The 17,671-nt window shown below is 40.1% G+C and overlaps 1 protein-coding gene across 1 annotated transcript in view; it reads right to left on the bottom strand.

Moving 5' to 3' along the window:
* Nucleotides 1-17,140, bottom strand: part of LOC134212997 (kinesin-like protein CG14535) — a 501,209-nt gene extending 484,069 nt beyond the window's left edge. The window contains exons 1-3 of the mRNA XM_062691425.1: nt 16,375-17,140; nt 3,758-4,542; nt 2,639-3,077 (exon numbers count right to left, since the gene is read on the bottom strand). The gene's annotated coding sequence lies outside the window, so the exon portion shown is untranslated. The remainder of the gene's footprint in view (nt 1-2,638; nt 3,078-3,757; nt 4,543-16,374) is intronic.
* Between the last annotated feature and the right edge of the window lie 531 nt (nt 17,141-17,671).

Below are 17,671 nucleotides of genomic sequence, written 5' to 3' on the forward strand. Positions count from 1 at the left end.
AAAAAATAGGAAATTGTCAATAAAGAAATCAGGGTATAAAATATAAATAAATATAAAATTTCTACAAACGACGCAAAGCATCCATAAACAATTGAGAATTTTCCATAAAGCAAAGACAAATTTGCACTTTGTTTTTAAAATTACAATTATAAAAGAAGAATTTTCCATAAGGAAATCAAAATGTCCCACGAGGAAAAATTCGAAATTTTCATTAATAAATCGATATTAGCAATAAACAATTACAAAATTTTCCACAAAATAACTTTTTTTTTTCCATAAAAAAATTAAGATTTTCCACAAAACAATCAATAAAGAGCAATGAAAAATAAGAAAATCTTCATAAAAAATACAAAAAAGCAATAGAATCGATAATATTTTCCATGAACTTTGAACGCTTCTAAAGAAGGTCTCATCTATGAAAAACCTTTTTTATGGAAATTTTCGTATTTTTTCATTGCTTATTATTGATTTTTTGAAGGAAAGTTTTTAATTTTTTGTGTTAAAAAAAATATTAATTTTGTGGAAATTTTAGCAATTGTTTATTGATAATATCGATTTATTTATGGAAATTTTGTTTTTTTTCGTGGAACATTTTAATTCCTTTGTTAAAAATTCTTCTTTGATAATTGTAATTTTAAAGGGCTTATTTATTTTTGTTTTGCGAAAAATTCTAAATTGTTGGAAATTTTGCATTAGGTATTTGTGGAAATTTTATATTTGTTTATTGCTCATATCCTGATTCCTTTATTGGAAATTTCCTATTTTTAATGAAAAATTTCTATTTTTTAGGGGGAGCTTTTATTTTAGGCAACTTATTCACGTTGGCATTGGAGATCAACCTTCACACCAAAAAACGGGCCTACGAATCCATCGGGAGCCCCGCCAACCAACCAAGCGAGGTTAGTTTTCGGATCAAACTCCGAATCCGTCGGACTCTTTTGGAGAGCACAACAGGCTACGCCTTCGCCTCCATCTGCCCATCGTTTGGGACAGCAAACCAGTCAAACCTCTTCCTCTGTTCCGCGAGTATCAACCCGTTGAACACCACCGTCAACCAAGGTATGTCCCCAGCGCATTCTATTCCTAGTTGCATAAAACACCAGGTACCCAGGTAAACGGTCGAACCTAATCTCCAAAACTTTAAATTAAACAAATAACGAACCTACAATTAACAAAAAGTGTTCCTCTATGCAGCTGTCGTGCTGGCTCTAAGGAACGAAAGAGCAAGGAAAATTTGTTAGGAGGACGTAAGGACGTCCACTCCGCAGGCGTACAGAAACCGTTAGCAGATTGTTACAACATCTGCCTTTCCTCTACTTACTTCTCACTGCTTATTTCTCGTTTACCATAGATTCGGTGAATCAGCATTCGACCAATTGGCCGGCCCTTAACCACAAAAACAAATCGAAGCTTACGCTATCGGTCATTAGCGCCAAGGCATTATTTTACCACAGACAAACAGACATAACATTTGAACATTTACGCATCAAATACATCGTCGTTCGAACACTAACGACATCTGTTGATTTCAGTTAGTTGGGCAAATCGCGAACCAGATGGCGGTAGTGAGCAAACGTCAAACTCAAGCAAAAACGATGCGCGCTTCACGAGTGATCGATTGGCCAACAAATGATTATTTGAATTGGCCAGTAAATCAGTGAACGGTGGAAATTTGACGAGTGTTATGTCTGTTTGTCTGTGATTTTACCATCATTTTCTAATTTGATTAAGAAAACACTCTAATAAAAGGTACAGAAAAAAACATAATTTTCAGTTCGAAAATATTACCCTTTCGGGGACGGCCTGTTCGACCAAATTTTTGTTATTTATTTTATTAAAGTGATTTTAAAATATTCTCAAATTCATCATTTAGCTGTTTGACCAAATGACATTTTTTATCATATGACCTTATTCGGCCAAAAGACCTTATCAACTGTGGTACTCGTTCGGCCAGCACTATGAGCAACATTTTTGGCTACATGACTTGTTCGACAACATGACCCTTTCTACAATAACAAATCCCATGCAGCATACATGTTGTATGCAGTATGCAACCAAATTTGATCACATAATGGTTTGAATGATAATAAAAATAAAAATGGTCTTACTGTTACTGTGTGTAATGATCGAGAGGCAGCATATGAAAGACGGTTCACACATCCTCCTAAAAGCTCTACATAAATAATATAATTTACGTATCACTTTGGTTTATTTTCCAAACTATCATAAAAATCCTATCAACCACTCATTTTACAAGCTAAAATGCTGCTCTGCATTAATGTAGATCAAGATCAAAATATACAATGGAAGATTTCCATCTTCGCTATTACTAGTTCGTTGATGAGACAAAAAGTTGACAGTTATTATACTACTTCATCTCGTAACTCTATTTATAAAGATCTTCATAATTCTATTCAACCCGATTTTAATATATTAGCGGCAATAAAATCTCACTCATTCAAAACGAAATGTCATCGGATTAAAACATCATATTGTCCCACTCGTGGGACATGGCATACGCCAATTCCACAGTGAATAAATTCGCACTTTGCGCGCGAATGAACATGAACAGGATCATAATTGTGTTGTAGACAAGCCACAAAAAAAGCAGTAAAAAATTGTCCCACTGTTTGCTTACCTCTAGCTCGCGCACGAATTTAGTGTCGATTTAATCCACAAATTGGGCAGTTCTCACCAAGTCAGCCTTCGCACTTTTCACACGACATCGGTCTTTTCCGCACTAGCTGCTACCGCCGCTGCTGCTGTTGCTGTTGCCGTTGCGTTGCCAGAGGCGCCAATTTTCGCACATTCACGGGTCGGTGCCAAATTTTCCGTCATTCACCAGCCAACGGCATAAAAAGCAGTTCAACAATAATTCCCTTTTCTGTGGAGCGGTTGGTTCCTTGCTCGGTGGAAATTATTAATTATGTGAAACTGCACAATTTTAATTGCACTTTTTTTCTTCTTACTTTGATGTTCTCTCACATTTCTCGGCACTTACAAAAGGGTAACTTTAATCTCAGTCCAAGTTTCTGGTTTAGAGCATTAAATTTGATGGTCTGCTTGATCACTTTTAACTTGGGAAACAAATAAAAAAAAACTATTTATTCACTACTTTCAAGTCCACTATTGGAAATATGGGTAGTAAGTAAATTAAAGGAATTAAAAGAAAGAACAATAGTCGATCTAAAACCTTAAATGCTTCTGCTTGAGAATTCATCAAAACATATGAATAACTCATTTTAGTGTGGCACCATAATGCATGATTGAAAAAAAATTCTAAGGGATTCCTTAAACTAAACCAAGCTGAAAACCAACCCAAAAAATCGGCTGCAGCACTGGATAGGGGAATTGCTCCTGGATTTCATCTCATGGCTGCGAAGTTCATCTCATCAAAAACAAAGCAATGGAAAGGAACTTGAATTGATTCTTATTTTTGTGATTTTTTCAGTAGTGGAGCACGTATGTTTACAAAAAGAAGCGACGGTATTGGTATTTCTTTGTTTCGCGATGAGATGTTCAGTGAGATGGAGATCGGAACATTTCCCCTACTTATTATAATTATTATCTTTATTAACGAGATTTTTGGAGCAGTCGAATTTGCATTGTAACAAAAGTGATTTTAACAAGCTATCAATATACTACCAAATTAGATCACGTGTGATGTCAATTCGTTATTTTATTATTACTACACCATCGTATCACGATATTTTCATTTCATAACAGTGAGAACTTATGTAATGAATTACATACCTACCAATAAAAAAAACTATTCTCGTTCATCGATATCATAAATTAGGCGCAACTATGTATGTAGAATTCAAACGGCTTTGGGCACACCACTGTTCGACGAAACCATAAAACTGCAAACTCCGATTCACGCCGAATTAAACAAGTAGAGCGTGTTGTCAACGATATATGCAGCACACAATAAAAACAATTAAACAGAACTTCCCCGATACGCACGCCCGCCCGTTCCTCCCGTCCATTGATGATAACCGCACCAACCCGATCACGCCCTGGGGGTGACTTCATTAAAATCGCATAAATCGATAAGCATAAAAAGCTTGAGCCTTGCTTCTGACGGCCCTACTGGCTGGTGGTGGCGTTCCTTAATGACACACGTGATACCAACATCCATTCAAGCGGTCCCGTCGCATCGCCGGTTGCGGATTGTCGGGGCGGATATCATTCACACACATAGGGCCATGCAAGCCGATACTAAATTTACAATCGTGGTCAACACTCGTGCTTTGTTTCTTCTTCGTGCGGTTTGTGTTATTCTGTGCAGTCACTTTTTGCATGGGATAGCCGATAAGCATTATTTCTCGCATCAGAGCGCATATGCTGCGTGCAACTGCCCCGATTGTTGTTAATTGATGTCCTCGCTGTCTTGTGGGCTTACGATGGAGGTTTTTCGCTGGTTTATTTCACACTCAAAAACCAGATCCAGTTTTTGTTCACAGTCCGATAATCGATGCTTACGAAGTGCAACCGTAATGGATTATCGCAGTGAGTTAATGCTCGTTGTGAATTTCAAATCTGCAAGATGGAGAAAATGAGAAAGTTGATTCTTGATGAACAGATGGCAGTGGAGTTATTGGTAGAATGTTTTATTGCACGCACCGGTTACCTTGGGAAATTGTATTTCTTTTCTCAAGTTCAATAGACAATCATAAAGCGAAATAATTCAATATACATACATTAGAGATGGTCGGGTTTCACATTTTGTAAACCCGAACCCGACCCGAACCCGATTTAGAAATTCCTTTTAAACCCGGACCCGACCCGAACCCGGAATGAAAAATCTTATCAAACCCGAACCCGACCCGTACCCGACAATTTTTGCAGTCTTAAACCCGAGCTGGACCCAAAAAATTTTTTGGCGGAAAACTAAAACAAAATATTTTTAATTTCGTATTACACTTAAAAGGATATAGGCCCAAAAAACGAACAAGCCTTAAAATTACCAGAAGCGAATAAAAAAATATTCAATACTTAAACTAGTACCCGACCAAGACCCAACATTTTATCATCTCTCAAACCCGTACCCGACCCTAACCCGACATTGTTCTAATTTTCCTAAATTTGAAAACCCGAAACCCGACCATCTCTAACATACATATAACCGTTTTGAAAACTTCATTTAGGATACAAAGTTACTGTGCATCATGCGGAAGGTTGTTCTATGGTAAAATGATTTGAACGTAGGGGAAAAGACGGCTATGGCAGGTTTTGTTCTATTATTGTCAGGGGGGTTTTATGACCCCTATAACAATATTTTTTGAAAAATATAAACTTCAATGAGTTGTGGCTGCATGGTTATTTCTAAATTATTTTTAGTTATGAACTTAAAATGAATCCGATGGGGTCACATATATAGATCAAACATAAAATATAACAAAACCTATCGTACACCTTATTGTCTTTTAATCTTCTTTGGGCGTTATTGGGAAATCATCTTTTAAAACTTCGAACTCTGGGAAGTCTCATCTTCTGAGATATTGACCAAAAATTAAATATGTTCCTTGACATTAACCCGAAATACAAATTGGTAAGTTGACTAGACGAACATTTTATAGATTTGGATTGCTAGCTTTGCAGCATACAGCTATGCTTTTGTCAGTGCTGGGCTCTTCAATGTCGACTGGGTTGAGTATCTTCAGGTACAATCGGTCGTCGCATCTGTTATATAATATGTTTAACAAATTATGTGCTTACTGTAATCAAAGGCTCCTCGTTCTCACGGTGTTTTTTTTATTAATTCATTAATGTGAAATTTTGTTTTCACAACCAGTTCTTACGGTGGTTCTCACGGTGGTTTTTATTAATTCATTAATGTGAAATTTTGTTTTCACAACCAGTTCTTCATCCGTCTGGAAGGTCCATTGCCAGAAGGACTCCGGCGAGAAGGAAGGGGGCCAAACTTGGCACACCGTAAGCCCAACCTACGTAGGCATTCTGAATACAATATATTTATCTTATTAAATAAAGTTTGCATTAAAAAATGGACTTTCTTCGGATGGTGATAAAAAAAAGCAAAGACAGATAATTGCTTTTGATAAATTTCCCATGGAAGGTTCGCCAGGTGCTTTTTCCAGCCAACATTGCGCGACCGTATCCCACCGATAGTACTGTATCCTAATGAGAATCAAATGTGATGTTTGTAAACAAAACACATACTATCATGAATTTTACACTGAGATGTTGGCTGCAAAAACATGGTGTCGTGCCTCCCACCTGACTTTTTCACTGTTTGGCCGGTTGACCTTCGACCTCTCGGCCATGCGCACGCAGCAATTTAGCCACTTTTCCCTCGGTTTTCCTCTTCAGATCCCTTTGGAGCTTCTTGTCGCTTAGGGTCGTCGGCCGTCCGGAACCGGACTTTCTTTCGATGCTGTGATTGTGTCTAATAGTGCCAAGATGTTGTAGATGTCGGCACAGGCGTATCCGGCGTCCACATATAGCTGCATGACGTCCTTTTCGACGCGGCTGGGTGCCGTTCTTTGAACGCGCACACTTCTGAATCGAATTGATTCACTGTTTTGCCATCACGGTCAGAGTTCGACTGATAGAGCTGTCAATTTTTGTCTGCTGACTCATGGGTTACTATGATTGATGCTGCATGGGTGGTTACTAATTATTGAAACGATTAATGAAGACGTGGTTTTCGTTGAGTGAAAGCCCTTAAGTATTCCTTTGAGCTATGCAGGTTTTCTTTTGACCTGCGCTTAATAGGGAAGCGCCAAAATCAGTATTATGAAACTAGTGATGAACTTAATTTTAAAATTAAAAATCACTTAAATAAAGAAAAAAAAGTATTATGAAAAAAATAAATTTTCCCATACTAATCTGCATGCAAACTTGAAACGACTTGTGCTAAATCAGGACACTCAGAACATGATACAGAATAGATGAGCGTTGTGGAGCAAAATCGATTTTTTGAACCACCCTAATGGGTAGTTTTGTCAGTGCGGGTGAAGGTGTGTCCATGAAAAATCGGCAATTTTTGCCATTTTTTTTAAATGCAAACGTTGTTTAGCTTAAACAATGGGGACTAACAAAATCAGTATGATAGTCATGAACCAGTTACCGTGGGGAAGTATCCTTGTATTGATGCCGTTATAATACAGGTACGTTGACCTTAGATTTAACGACTATTCTTGGGCTGTTCTCCGAAGGTTTGGGTAACGCCAATTTAGGTGGGACATGGCCTTCAACTATCCCTAAAAGCCCTTGGTTTGGTTGGTTATGCAAAAATCATTTTAAAATCAGATCCATGTGTACTGAAGTCCCGAGGCAGACAGCAGAATTAGACAGCATCTCAAATGATTGAAAGTGTTTTCTAAATACTTTGGACAAACATTCTAGTACATGTTGTGTAGTGGTGGAATCAGAATTTAAAACCTTCGAAAAACTGCAAGCTAAGCTATCTATGGAATTGGCGTTAGAGTGCGACTCATTGTTCAATCACTGAAGCGGTAGGCCTTAGATCCTCTGCAGGAGATCAGGGAAATCCCGTAAGCCTGGGTAGGACTTGCATTCGGGCTGGAGTGTCAGGGAAGGCCAAGTTCGCTGAAGAAACTGGTGGTACAGCTGTCCATTCTCCGTCCGTATTTCAAGCTATTGCTCGTCATTCTCCATTGCTAGAAACAGTCACTCATAATGTGGCGTACAATTCTAATGCTTCAGAAGTGTCAGTTTCATACAATTCCTCAAGAGCCGATAATCGAAGTATCGATGAGTTATTGTCTTCATTAGATTGGGAGACTACCTTGGAACAATAGGATGTGCAAACTGCGGTGTGAATTTTGACATTTTGGACATTTTGACTTTCGTCAAAATGTTTAAAAGACATGAGGCACCGTACAGTACCACTCAGAAACCACTACGTTAGGCTCAATCACGAGTACAAGCGACCCAATCAAACATGTTTTTTTTAATACGAGCAATAAATTTAGCGCAGCCTGCGCTCGCACCCGAAACGTTTTTGGAAATATGTCTATGAACAGCGAAAGGATTCTGTGTTTCCGCCTTCGATGCAGCTAAATGACGTGTCGTCTAAGCGCCGAGAAATTTTCCAGCGTATAGCTCAAGCAACATTTTAAGTTTTATAACGTTTTTGAACACCATTATTTACTCTTCAAGAGTGTCTTAAAACCATTGGAAGAGTAAGCACCCACGCTGCTAGCAAAGTGTCTTTGGCGGTACATATGTTTGGTGCATTTGATGTGGATGCTGATACAAGGCCGCATCTCAACTGAAATCATCAAAAAATCCCGGTCCGGACGATAACTTATCTGTTGAATTTGATAAGATATACCATGTCATCGTGATTGCAAAACTCGACAGATTCGGTAGTTGCGGAAACCTTCCTCGCTGGTTTCTATCGTACATCTCCGACCGACAATTGATGGTGATGATTGAAGACTCCCCAAGCAACATTTTCAGTTTTGTAACGCTCTTGAGGGCCATAATTTACTCTTCAAGAGTGTTATAAAACCACATAAAGCCAAAATGTTACTAGGGTCTATATCTTATTGGTTCTATGCAACATCCGGTATATTACAAGGAAGTCATCTAGGTCAGCTGATTTTTCTAATCTACGTCAACGATTCGCATCGGATCATAAAGAGCCCGTAGTTATCGTACACAGATGACCGTACAATTTTCCTCTTGATCCACTCAATTACCGACAATGATGCGGCAGTCTGCTACCCGGCATACAACAATGGCTTTGAAGGAGTAGAATCCATCCATGGCCATGAACACACTTACTGGCTGTCATCGGAAACCCAATTGAGGTGGCCCAACTGCTGATTGTGTTCTAATACGGGTGAGACCGGGGGTATCCCCTGTAAGCACTAACAGGGAATCATCGGTGTAGTCAAAGATATGGATGTCTACCGGCGGATGACGGAAGTACCCATCAAGAAAAGTGTAACCACCAGGATAGACCCTTAGGGTGCTCCAGTTTCCTTTTGGAAGGTATTCCTTGAGGTATCAAAAATGGCGATTAGAGGCGAAGTTATGACCCGCAAATCCCTATTCGGCGAGCTGATAGAGCACTAACCCGAGCAGCACAAGTCAGACGAAAATGGTTGAAGCAACTTGTTTGTGACTAAATCTGGTCGCATATAAGTTGCAATAACCTATGTGAAACATGTGTGCTGCTAGGGAAGGGCATCCAGGTGTGATTGAACGCCGTCGAGATGTCTATGCATAGATCGGTATGATAACCCTGCTTGAAAGGTTCTTGGAGGACATCTCCAAGTCTCGCTTGTTTTGTTCGGCAATAGGTTAGCCTATCCCATCCGGTCCTGAAGATTTGCCACTGATCTTGGAAAAAACGAGTATGTTCTGCGACGGAGAAGGGCTGGTTCAGTGGGGAGCCAGAGTCATCCGGAAGGATTGCAATTTTTCCAAGGTTAGGTTTCTGGTGTGGATGGATTGGAGGAAGGAGGCAAAATACTCTCCAAGTGGAAACTTCGGGAGGGTTTGCTACCTCGAAGGCCTTTAGCAGAGCGGCCGTGTCCGACTGTGGACCGCCCCAGGCTGTATGGTGCGGTTTCAAGTTCATATCCCCAAGAAGATGGAGTGGGGATGGGAACTTATTGACCAGCTCGCTCACCTTATTTTCAATTCCCGCCCGAGAAGAAGAAAATAACTCAATACAGTAAAACCTCCATGAGTCGATGTTCCATGACTCGATATCGACTCATGGAAGCAAATTATGCCATATTAAAAAATATTTTCTGGGTTACTGTGATGGTCCCTTCAATCAGCTTCCCAAGGATTTTCTATTCTACATCTCGATATATCCATGAGTCGACGGTCCCTTCAACATCGACTCATGGAGGTTTGACTGTAATACCTAATTCTATTATTGATTCCTCACACTGTTATGAACTTGCCTTGCATAAGAGGTAAAATACCAAAGGAGAAATACCAAAAATTAATATGTAAAATACTTCAAACAAAACATACTCTGTTATTACAATACCAAACGCATAACAAATTACTTTTTGTATGGTATTAGAATACCTAAGCGGGATAGCACCACATGGGAGGCTGACGTTCACCACGGTTATTAGTTGAACTGAATGGAGTCAAATGGGGATATCTTGTAGTACGCCTATAGTTACAGAGTGCCGGAAATTCCTCGCTACCTTGGTTATCCATTTGTTACTCGATGACTTCTAGCCGTGTGATTACCCTGGGTGTGTTATGGGTCAGAAGCTTCAAGTTGTTCCGAATTTATATTCAACTGGGGCAGAGCTTCGTCTCCAGCGAAAGGTTCGGGGAACAGGATAGGTGTTCTAGGCCTGTTGTTGTTACTCTCAAAGGGAGGAAAGAAACTTTAAATATGTAGGTGACGAGATCCGAGAGCTCGTTTGTGATGGGGTGAAGTGATTCCCGTGGTGGATTACATTTTGGCTACCGGACGGCGAGAGAGGGAGCTGCTGCAACAGATGGACGCTGGATAAAGCTTTTTCTTCTGCACCGTTTTGAATAACGTTCCAGTGAACACGCTAACTTTCACCTACTCAGTGACTGAGTAAAATTGTATTGCTTTCTCTTTCTATCCCACGGAAATTTTACTCAATTTCCGTCAAAAGAAGGACAACTCAAAACTATGAGTAATCCTGCTTTTGACGGAAACTGAGAAGAAAAGAGATGGCAATACAATTTTACTCAGTCACTGAGTAGGTGAAAGTTAGAGTGCATCAGCCGGACTCAGTGGCGTAGCCAGAAAGTTGGTCTGAGGAGGGTTTTCCGAACATTTTTTTTTCGAAAAAAAAAATTCTTCTAAAAATGTTGTCTTTGGGGGGGGGGTTTATGCCCAAAACCACCCCGTGGCTACGCCACTGGCCGGGCTGATCGTCATTTCAGCAGACCAATTCAATTCGATCACATCATGGAACGTACACACGGTCAAGCAGTTTGACCAACATTGACTCCACCTCTCGTTTATTCAAACATCCATCAAGTTTTACCAACACCGCCACGAACAATCAATTTATTCGACCAACAATATCACACACGAACGACCGAAGCGCCAACGTGAGCATCAACCATCAGAAAATTTATGGGGGTTTGTGCAACTTCACTACAAATGCTCAAACATGTTCGGCGAACCTTGACTCCACCCCCGACAACTCAAACCAAAATCAAACCGTTTTAATTTTTTCCAACCGAGCCCCCAACTGTCAAATGGTTGTTCGAACAGCTTCACACACGTTCCAACAAAGCAGCAACCGAAGCGTTTTCTTGAGGGTGGAGTCAATGTTCGTCAAACTGCTTGACTGGTGTGTACGTTGCATCAGAGACATGCATCAATCGAATCAATCCATCCATCCCGATAAACCATCATCAGCCGTGCCATCACATTCAATTATTGAATCGAAAGTAGGAACCAATAGAAACCAACCAAAAGCAACAGCAGCAGCAGACCGTAATAGCAAAACGTTCGTTTTGGAGCGACGGTAGGGTTTCTTACCCCATTCCCGGCCTAACTTGCATACGACTGCATTATTTAATTGATATTTATGACAGGAAGCAACTTTTCCTGAATTTTGTGGGCTGTATGATACTGCATTGAAGTTCACTTCTGGTTAAAAAATAGCTATCCGTGCTTAATATCGTTCAAAATAGCTTTTATTTGAATGTCTTTGAACGAGGTGCAGCACTCATTTCAGTCATAGCGATTTAATTTCCGGCCCATTTCTAAACCAGTTCCCGGCCTAAGCAAAATTTTGCTCAATCTCTCAACTTATTACTCTCTTTCTCTCTCGGGACGGTAGAAAATGCGACGTAAACAAAAATATGCACGTTCCACGACAACAAGATGCCAGATGGTATTATTCATAATCATTTTTATTTGGTTGAGAAGATATATTTACTCATCCAAATTTCTTTCAAATACTTAAAAACAATATTTTTTTCACCTTTTGAAATCGAGAGAATTATAAATAACATGATAGCTTCAACGTATTAGACAGTTTTCCTATTAACAATGAAGGATCATTTTCATACTCCTGCCCTTTTGGCAGCACGGTGCGGCAAGAAGTTTTTGGGCCGAGGTGATTTTTTGTTCGGTTTGAGGATACATTTTAAAATGTATTCTAATGTGTTTAAATAAGTTCTAGTGCAAAGAAAAATTAGGAAGAATTGAAGCGCGTGTGTTTAGAATTATGGTGTGGTGATTAACAGCTTCAAGCTATGGTTGTATCGAGCACTGTGACAATTTTCAGGTAGGTGTTTATTTGATTATACCGTTTTGTAAAAGTGGAAAGAATCGGGGAGCCGGAGTGGCTCAGTGGTGTGGCATCGGAGAGCGAAATTTTGAAATCTACATTTTTATTTTCTACGATTGGATCAACTAGAAGTAAAACAAGTGGTTGAAAAATATGGAGTATTGTGAAAAATAAATGGGAGACTTTTTAAAAATTATCAATCATGAACCTACGGCTTTCAAACAGTATAAATCATTAGTTTTCTGCGCAGTGAGCCGGGAACCGGGTCCATAGGCCCAAGTAGTGATTTACCCTATGTTCGCGCCGTCGTCATCGTCGCTGTGCAATGCTGCTGAGTGCGAAGAGGAACGCGCCAAACAGAGCAGCGTGCATTGCTTTATTTGTTTTCTGTTCTGTGTACAATTGTTTCATTCAGCGCGCCAACACTGATCGCAATGCGATCGTTTAGCGCGCAGATAGTCTAATTAGATTTAAATTTGAATGTTTTTGCGCACGTCCCCAAATTATAATTTGTATTGTATCCGTACTAAGAGTTCATCATCATGAAATCATGTTCTGTTCAGTGTTCATAGTAACCTCCGAGCAGGCACGCTGTCTCTCGGAGGCAATAAAATTCATAGTCCAGTCTGAACCAATATTTCCTTCATTCGTCGCTCGGAGCATCGCCATAAAGTTAAATCACAACGTAGGGTCATCCTACCCTGGACGCTCGCTACCGGCTAGCATTCTATTGTAGAAATAAAGGGAATCGGAGGTCTGTGGAGAATCGTGAATTATATCTCCGGAGAGATTGAAAAGTTTCACCGTCAAAATAAGGTCTTTATGAACGGTTGAGCTACGAAATTTTCGCAATGAACTTAAGAACGTACGCAAGTATTGCTTGGCTGATAAATCTGCAGAAAACATAAACTCCTCCTATTACACGCAAAAAAAAAAGCGTTCCCGAATTCGTGAACCAGCAAAAATACACCGTGATTTAATTCATGGATTCGGGAACACCAGTCACGTTTTCCAGAACGTTCCAGAAAACGTGAGTGTATTCCCGAATCCGTGACTGTTGTTCCCGAAAAAATACACCGTGAACTCGTTAGTTCACGAATTCATGAACGCTTTTTTTTGCGTGATATAAAAGCTCGTTTCCAAGTTCGATTACGTGGACGAAGCCGCGAATGTGTTCTCCAACATCTTTCAAAATGTGTTCCTCGTTTCCAATTTTCTTTTCATAAAATGTCAAAATTTACAACATGAACGTATATGAACAGAGAATACATCCAAGGGCTTGACGATCCCTCCCCTGGCCACTGTGAATTCTGTTGTTTGCCTAGGATGTGGTGGGGTTTGACAGTGGGTTCTGAAACTTCTATAAAAAGCTGCATGAATCCGCAAAAAGTTTTTATCAAAGCGACCATGTGCCGTTCAAGCCGAACTAACCTAAGTCCTGGTTTTAAGTAAGACTCAATAGAGCTGATGCGACAGCTCCCTTGATGAAATAGATGGTTTCCGCAAGCCTGTGGAACCAATCAGGAAACTTTCTTAATAGGTCCTATACTGAGGGCTAATGTGACAACAAAACGGAACATAGTTGAAAAAGGCATGTGTCTGAAACGTCGGATGAAAACATAAAACCCCGTTTTTGATCCCAAAAAAACTGAAAACCAATACCTCTATCGTCCCAATCAGGATAGCTTGAGAATTACGGCAAGAAATAGTCTTGAGTGATTTCCACAAGGTCGGTCGTGCTACCAGGGTACGCCAGATGATACCTCGATTACGAAGTACATAATAGGAAGATCCTCAGAAAAATACAATGCGGGCCACCCACCACAAGTTTAAATCAGTGGTTCGAGATTAGTTCGCGTATTTGGACCCACTGGTCACAGCCATAAACGATACCAGCAGAGAAATGCGGAGACGCATTGTGGCTGATAATCCACAACGAATTTTGATTGAATAGATTTCGCCGTCTGACTAATTACAAAATGCATACCTATCAGACCTTTGGTTCTTCACGGAGACAAAACTTAGACAATGCTCGTGGAGGTGCAACGTGCACTTGTAGTATTCAGAAGAAAAGTGCTGCGAACCATGTCCCGTGAATTGCAGCAGCTGTTGGGATAAACATACATCATTTACACCGCAAAAATCGGCAACTGTAGTGTCGGACAATAATCCAGTGAAAATGATTCTCGATCCTACGGACACAAAAAGGCAAGGAGCGTAACAAGCAAGTTGGATCGATTAGGTGAAGATGATTTGCGAACCCTTATAGGCCTTTTTGCAGACGACGTACAACCACGGAACGATCGGGATGGAAAACTCTTTTGATTAGAAAATCATCACGAGCTTTTAGGTGGAATGTATTCACTTGTCAAGTCAAGTCAAGTTACATTCAAGTGGTGGAATTAAATGGGATAGTACTAACTCGTCGTATGACAAATGAGAAATCTTTTGTGTACGATACAGGCCACTTAGGCCTTAGTCTGAATAAGCTGGACTTTAATCATTTATCTCGAAGAGCCGTTTTGGGAGCTGTAGTAGAACTTGTGCTGTTTTTTAACCAGTCGCTAAACTAAACAAAATCTACGACATTGTGGAAAACCTCTTATATGGTGATCACTGAACGTAGCCTCGTATTATGAACTATCGTGGAATTTGCATTTTTGCCGGCTTGGTAAACTCCTTGAAACAATGCTCCACCAGCCGCAAAACCATTGATTTCTGATTATCAACACAGATTCGTGCCACACTGCTCAGCCACTTCCAATCTGATGTGCTATTCCAAAGTTTTCAAAGGCTTCCGACACTGTACCGCAGCTTTGCGCAGTGGAGTACTTACGACCTCACATGAGATTTCTAGATTGGATTTTGTCCTACTTGAGTGGCAGAATGGTTTTTGCTTGAACTTCTCGCAATCTAGACCAGAGCTGCATTTTGCCAGAGCCAATATAAAAATAAGCAAACGTTTGCCCAAATTTTCGTATAGCAGTTGCAGTTCCAATTGATCACAAATCATATCGGATATCTCTCAAGCACGTAGCTAAGGATATAACTAGGGCCAGGTTTAGTCGCCTGAGGCTCAAAGGCGACAATTTTTAGGACCTTAAATGTAGGTTATGTTGTTACCCAAATATGTAAGCGACAAGTAAAACTGGTTGGTTTTGACACACAAGATTTTGCTGGGGACCTGGTCATGACCCAAACACCACCCCTCAGCATTAGGGGCGCTGATAATGAGCTATGAGTGGGAACAGTGGAGATATCTTCAATATATCTAAGTGAACTACTTCTGCCGAAGTTTATTTCCAAATTAATACGATGACATACCGGAAATACGTAATGTATAACGTCAGTCAGAGACCTTGAAGTGATTAAAATCGAATGTTTGCAATACACATTCATACGCTTTGTTCTTCGCCTCGTGGAGATCCAACCTTTCAGATGGTGGAAGCTGCAAAGGCAATAAATTTACGACATTCTCCAGGATGGTGTTGATTTTTTCAAATTCCTGGTGAAGGCATCATAACGATCCCAATTGACAACTACATGCCTTTTCTCTTGGATCTTGTGCATAGGGTAAATTATGGTTTATCAATGTTCAATTGTGTTTCTGGCTTGTGTCATTTAACATTTAACATTTGTTGTGTCTAAAGTATGTTTTAAAATTAATAATAAGAAAATGGAATAGAAGAGTCTATACGATGTTTTTTTAATCAACGGCAATGAAGAGGGGTAGGGGTGGAAGGGGGTCAGGCCGAGCGTTACGATCCATACAAAAAAATACCTTCCATCAAAGGGGGTCCAAAATCATCAAATTTAGCGTTACGTAACCCAGAGGAGTTTATCAAATTTCCATTATTCATTCAAGCTTTAGAAAATCTATTATTAACATACACAAAAAAGCAAATCATACAATCATTGTACATATAATATCTTGGCATATACAATTCTGTAAGATATTAATACAGAAAATTTAAGCTTTTTATACATATACTATTTTAAAGTATTACGAAATTGTAAATTTTCAATACAACGGTTGTATTAAAATATTTCAAAATTTTATATAAAAATTTGAAAAAGACCATTTCAATAAATATATTATTTATCATCTTGAGCTTACCATTATGCATCACTATATTACAGGTTATTAAATGTATCCGTAACAATCATCAATCACAACAAAAAATGTTCATCATGCATCTCCCTCGCTAAACACTGAACAAAAGTGCAAGCACTTTTACCGACAATAATTCTCGAGTCACGCACACGTCATGTTTTGCACCTAATCGATTTTCACTGATGACCGTTGAGTAGGCATGATGAATAGTGGAATGGAACCCTTGCGTTTCGCTTTCACCCTACTCTGCACATTGCATATCCTTTAGATCATCGATTGACACGATCCGAAACACTCCCCATGCTATCGTATCTTCTATACACATCTGGCATAAGCATATCAGTATGTATCTTAATTACTCCACTGGCAGTGCACCTCGACCGCGCACCATCCACACCACATATCCTTCCCACCCAAAGCCTGTTTATTCGATTCAAAGAAAATCATGAACACACGCCGTCTTTTACAACGGCGACGGCGCTGACTGTCCGGCCGGACGCGACAAAACAAAACTAAAACGAGCTCACGCGCAACACGCGGCAAATCCGTAAGCAACACGCGCGCAACGAAGACGACGTTGATAAAAACAACCGCGACGACGCACCACGCGACGAGCCACGGAGTACCAACCAAAGTTAACCCGATCCCAACTCCGGCTGAGCGAAGACTGCCGAGCGCAGATTAATTTAAAATGCAATGTTCCCTGCCGCTTAGGAGTTGACTGCTGGCTGTCTGCTTGCCTCATTCCTTCTTTACTTTACTGCGTGACGGCGCGGCGACGGCCGGCCCAACGACTAACTGTGGCCGATTCGAAAACTCTGATTTTTCCCTCTGTGCGTATTTCGCCAGCCAGCCAGCCCGGCTCGACATCTCCCTCGCAGTTAGTTTTATTTTTTATTTTCTACAATTTTCAAATGGAGGCTATAGTGAAAGCTCATTGAAAAGTGCAGGAAATCAACCTTTAATCGGTTTAGGATAAGATCTTTATCAGACTAATACTAATTGGATGCAATATAATCACAATCACTAAATAATGGTTAATACTTTCACTCATGGGGTCTCCAGTAGCCATGTGAGCAAATGCGTGGAATTGTCAATCTGGAGATGGCGAGTTAGATTCTCGGTCTATGATGTTTTCGAGTTGGACACATTCTCGACACCCTGGGCACGTGTATCAATTGTACTTGCCACACAAGATGCATACTCATGCACTGGTGGGCATGGATGAGCTTTCAATTAATAACTGAGGAAATGCTAACAGAATACTAAGTTGAAAAGCAAGCCAAGATCCGGTTAGAAT

The sequence above is a fragment of the Armigeres subalbatus genome, chromosome 2 (genome assembly GCF_024139115.2).
Source record: "Armigeres subalbatus isolate Guangzhou_Male chromosome 2, GZ_Asu_2, whole genome shotgun sequence".
Classification (NCBI taxonomy): domain Eukaryota; kingdom Metazoa; phylum Arthropoda; class Insecta; order Diptera; family Culicidae; genus Armigeres; species Armigeres subalbatus.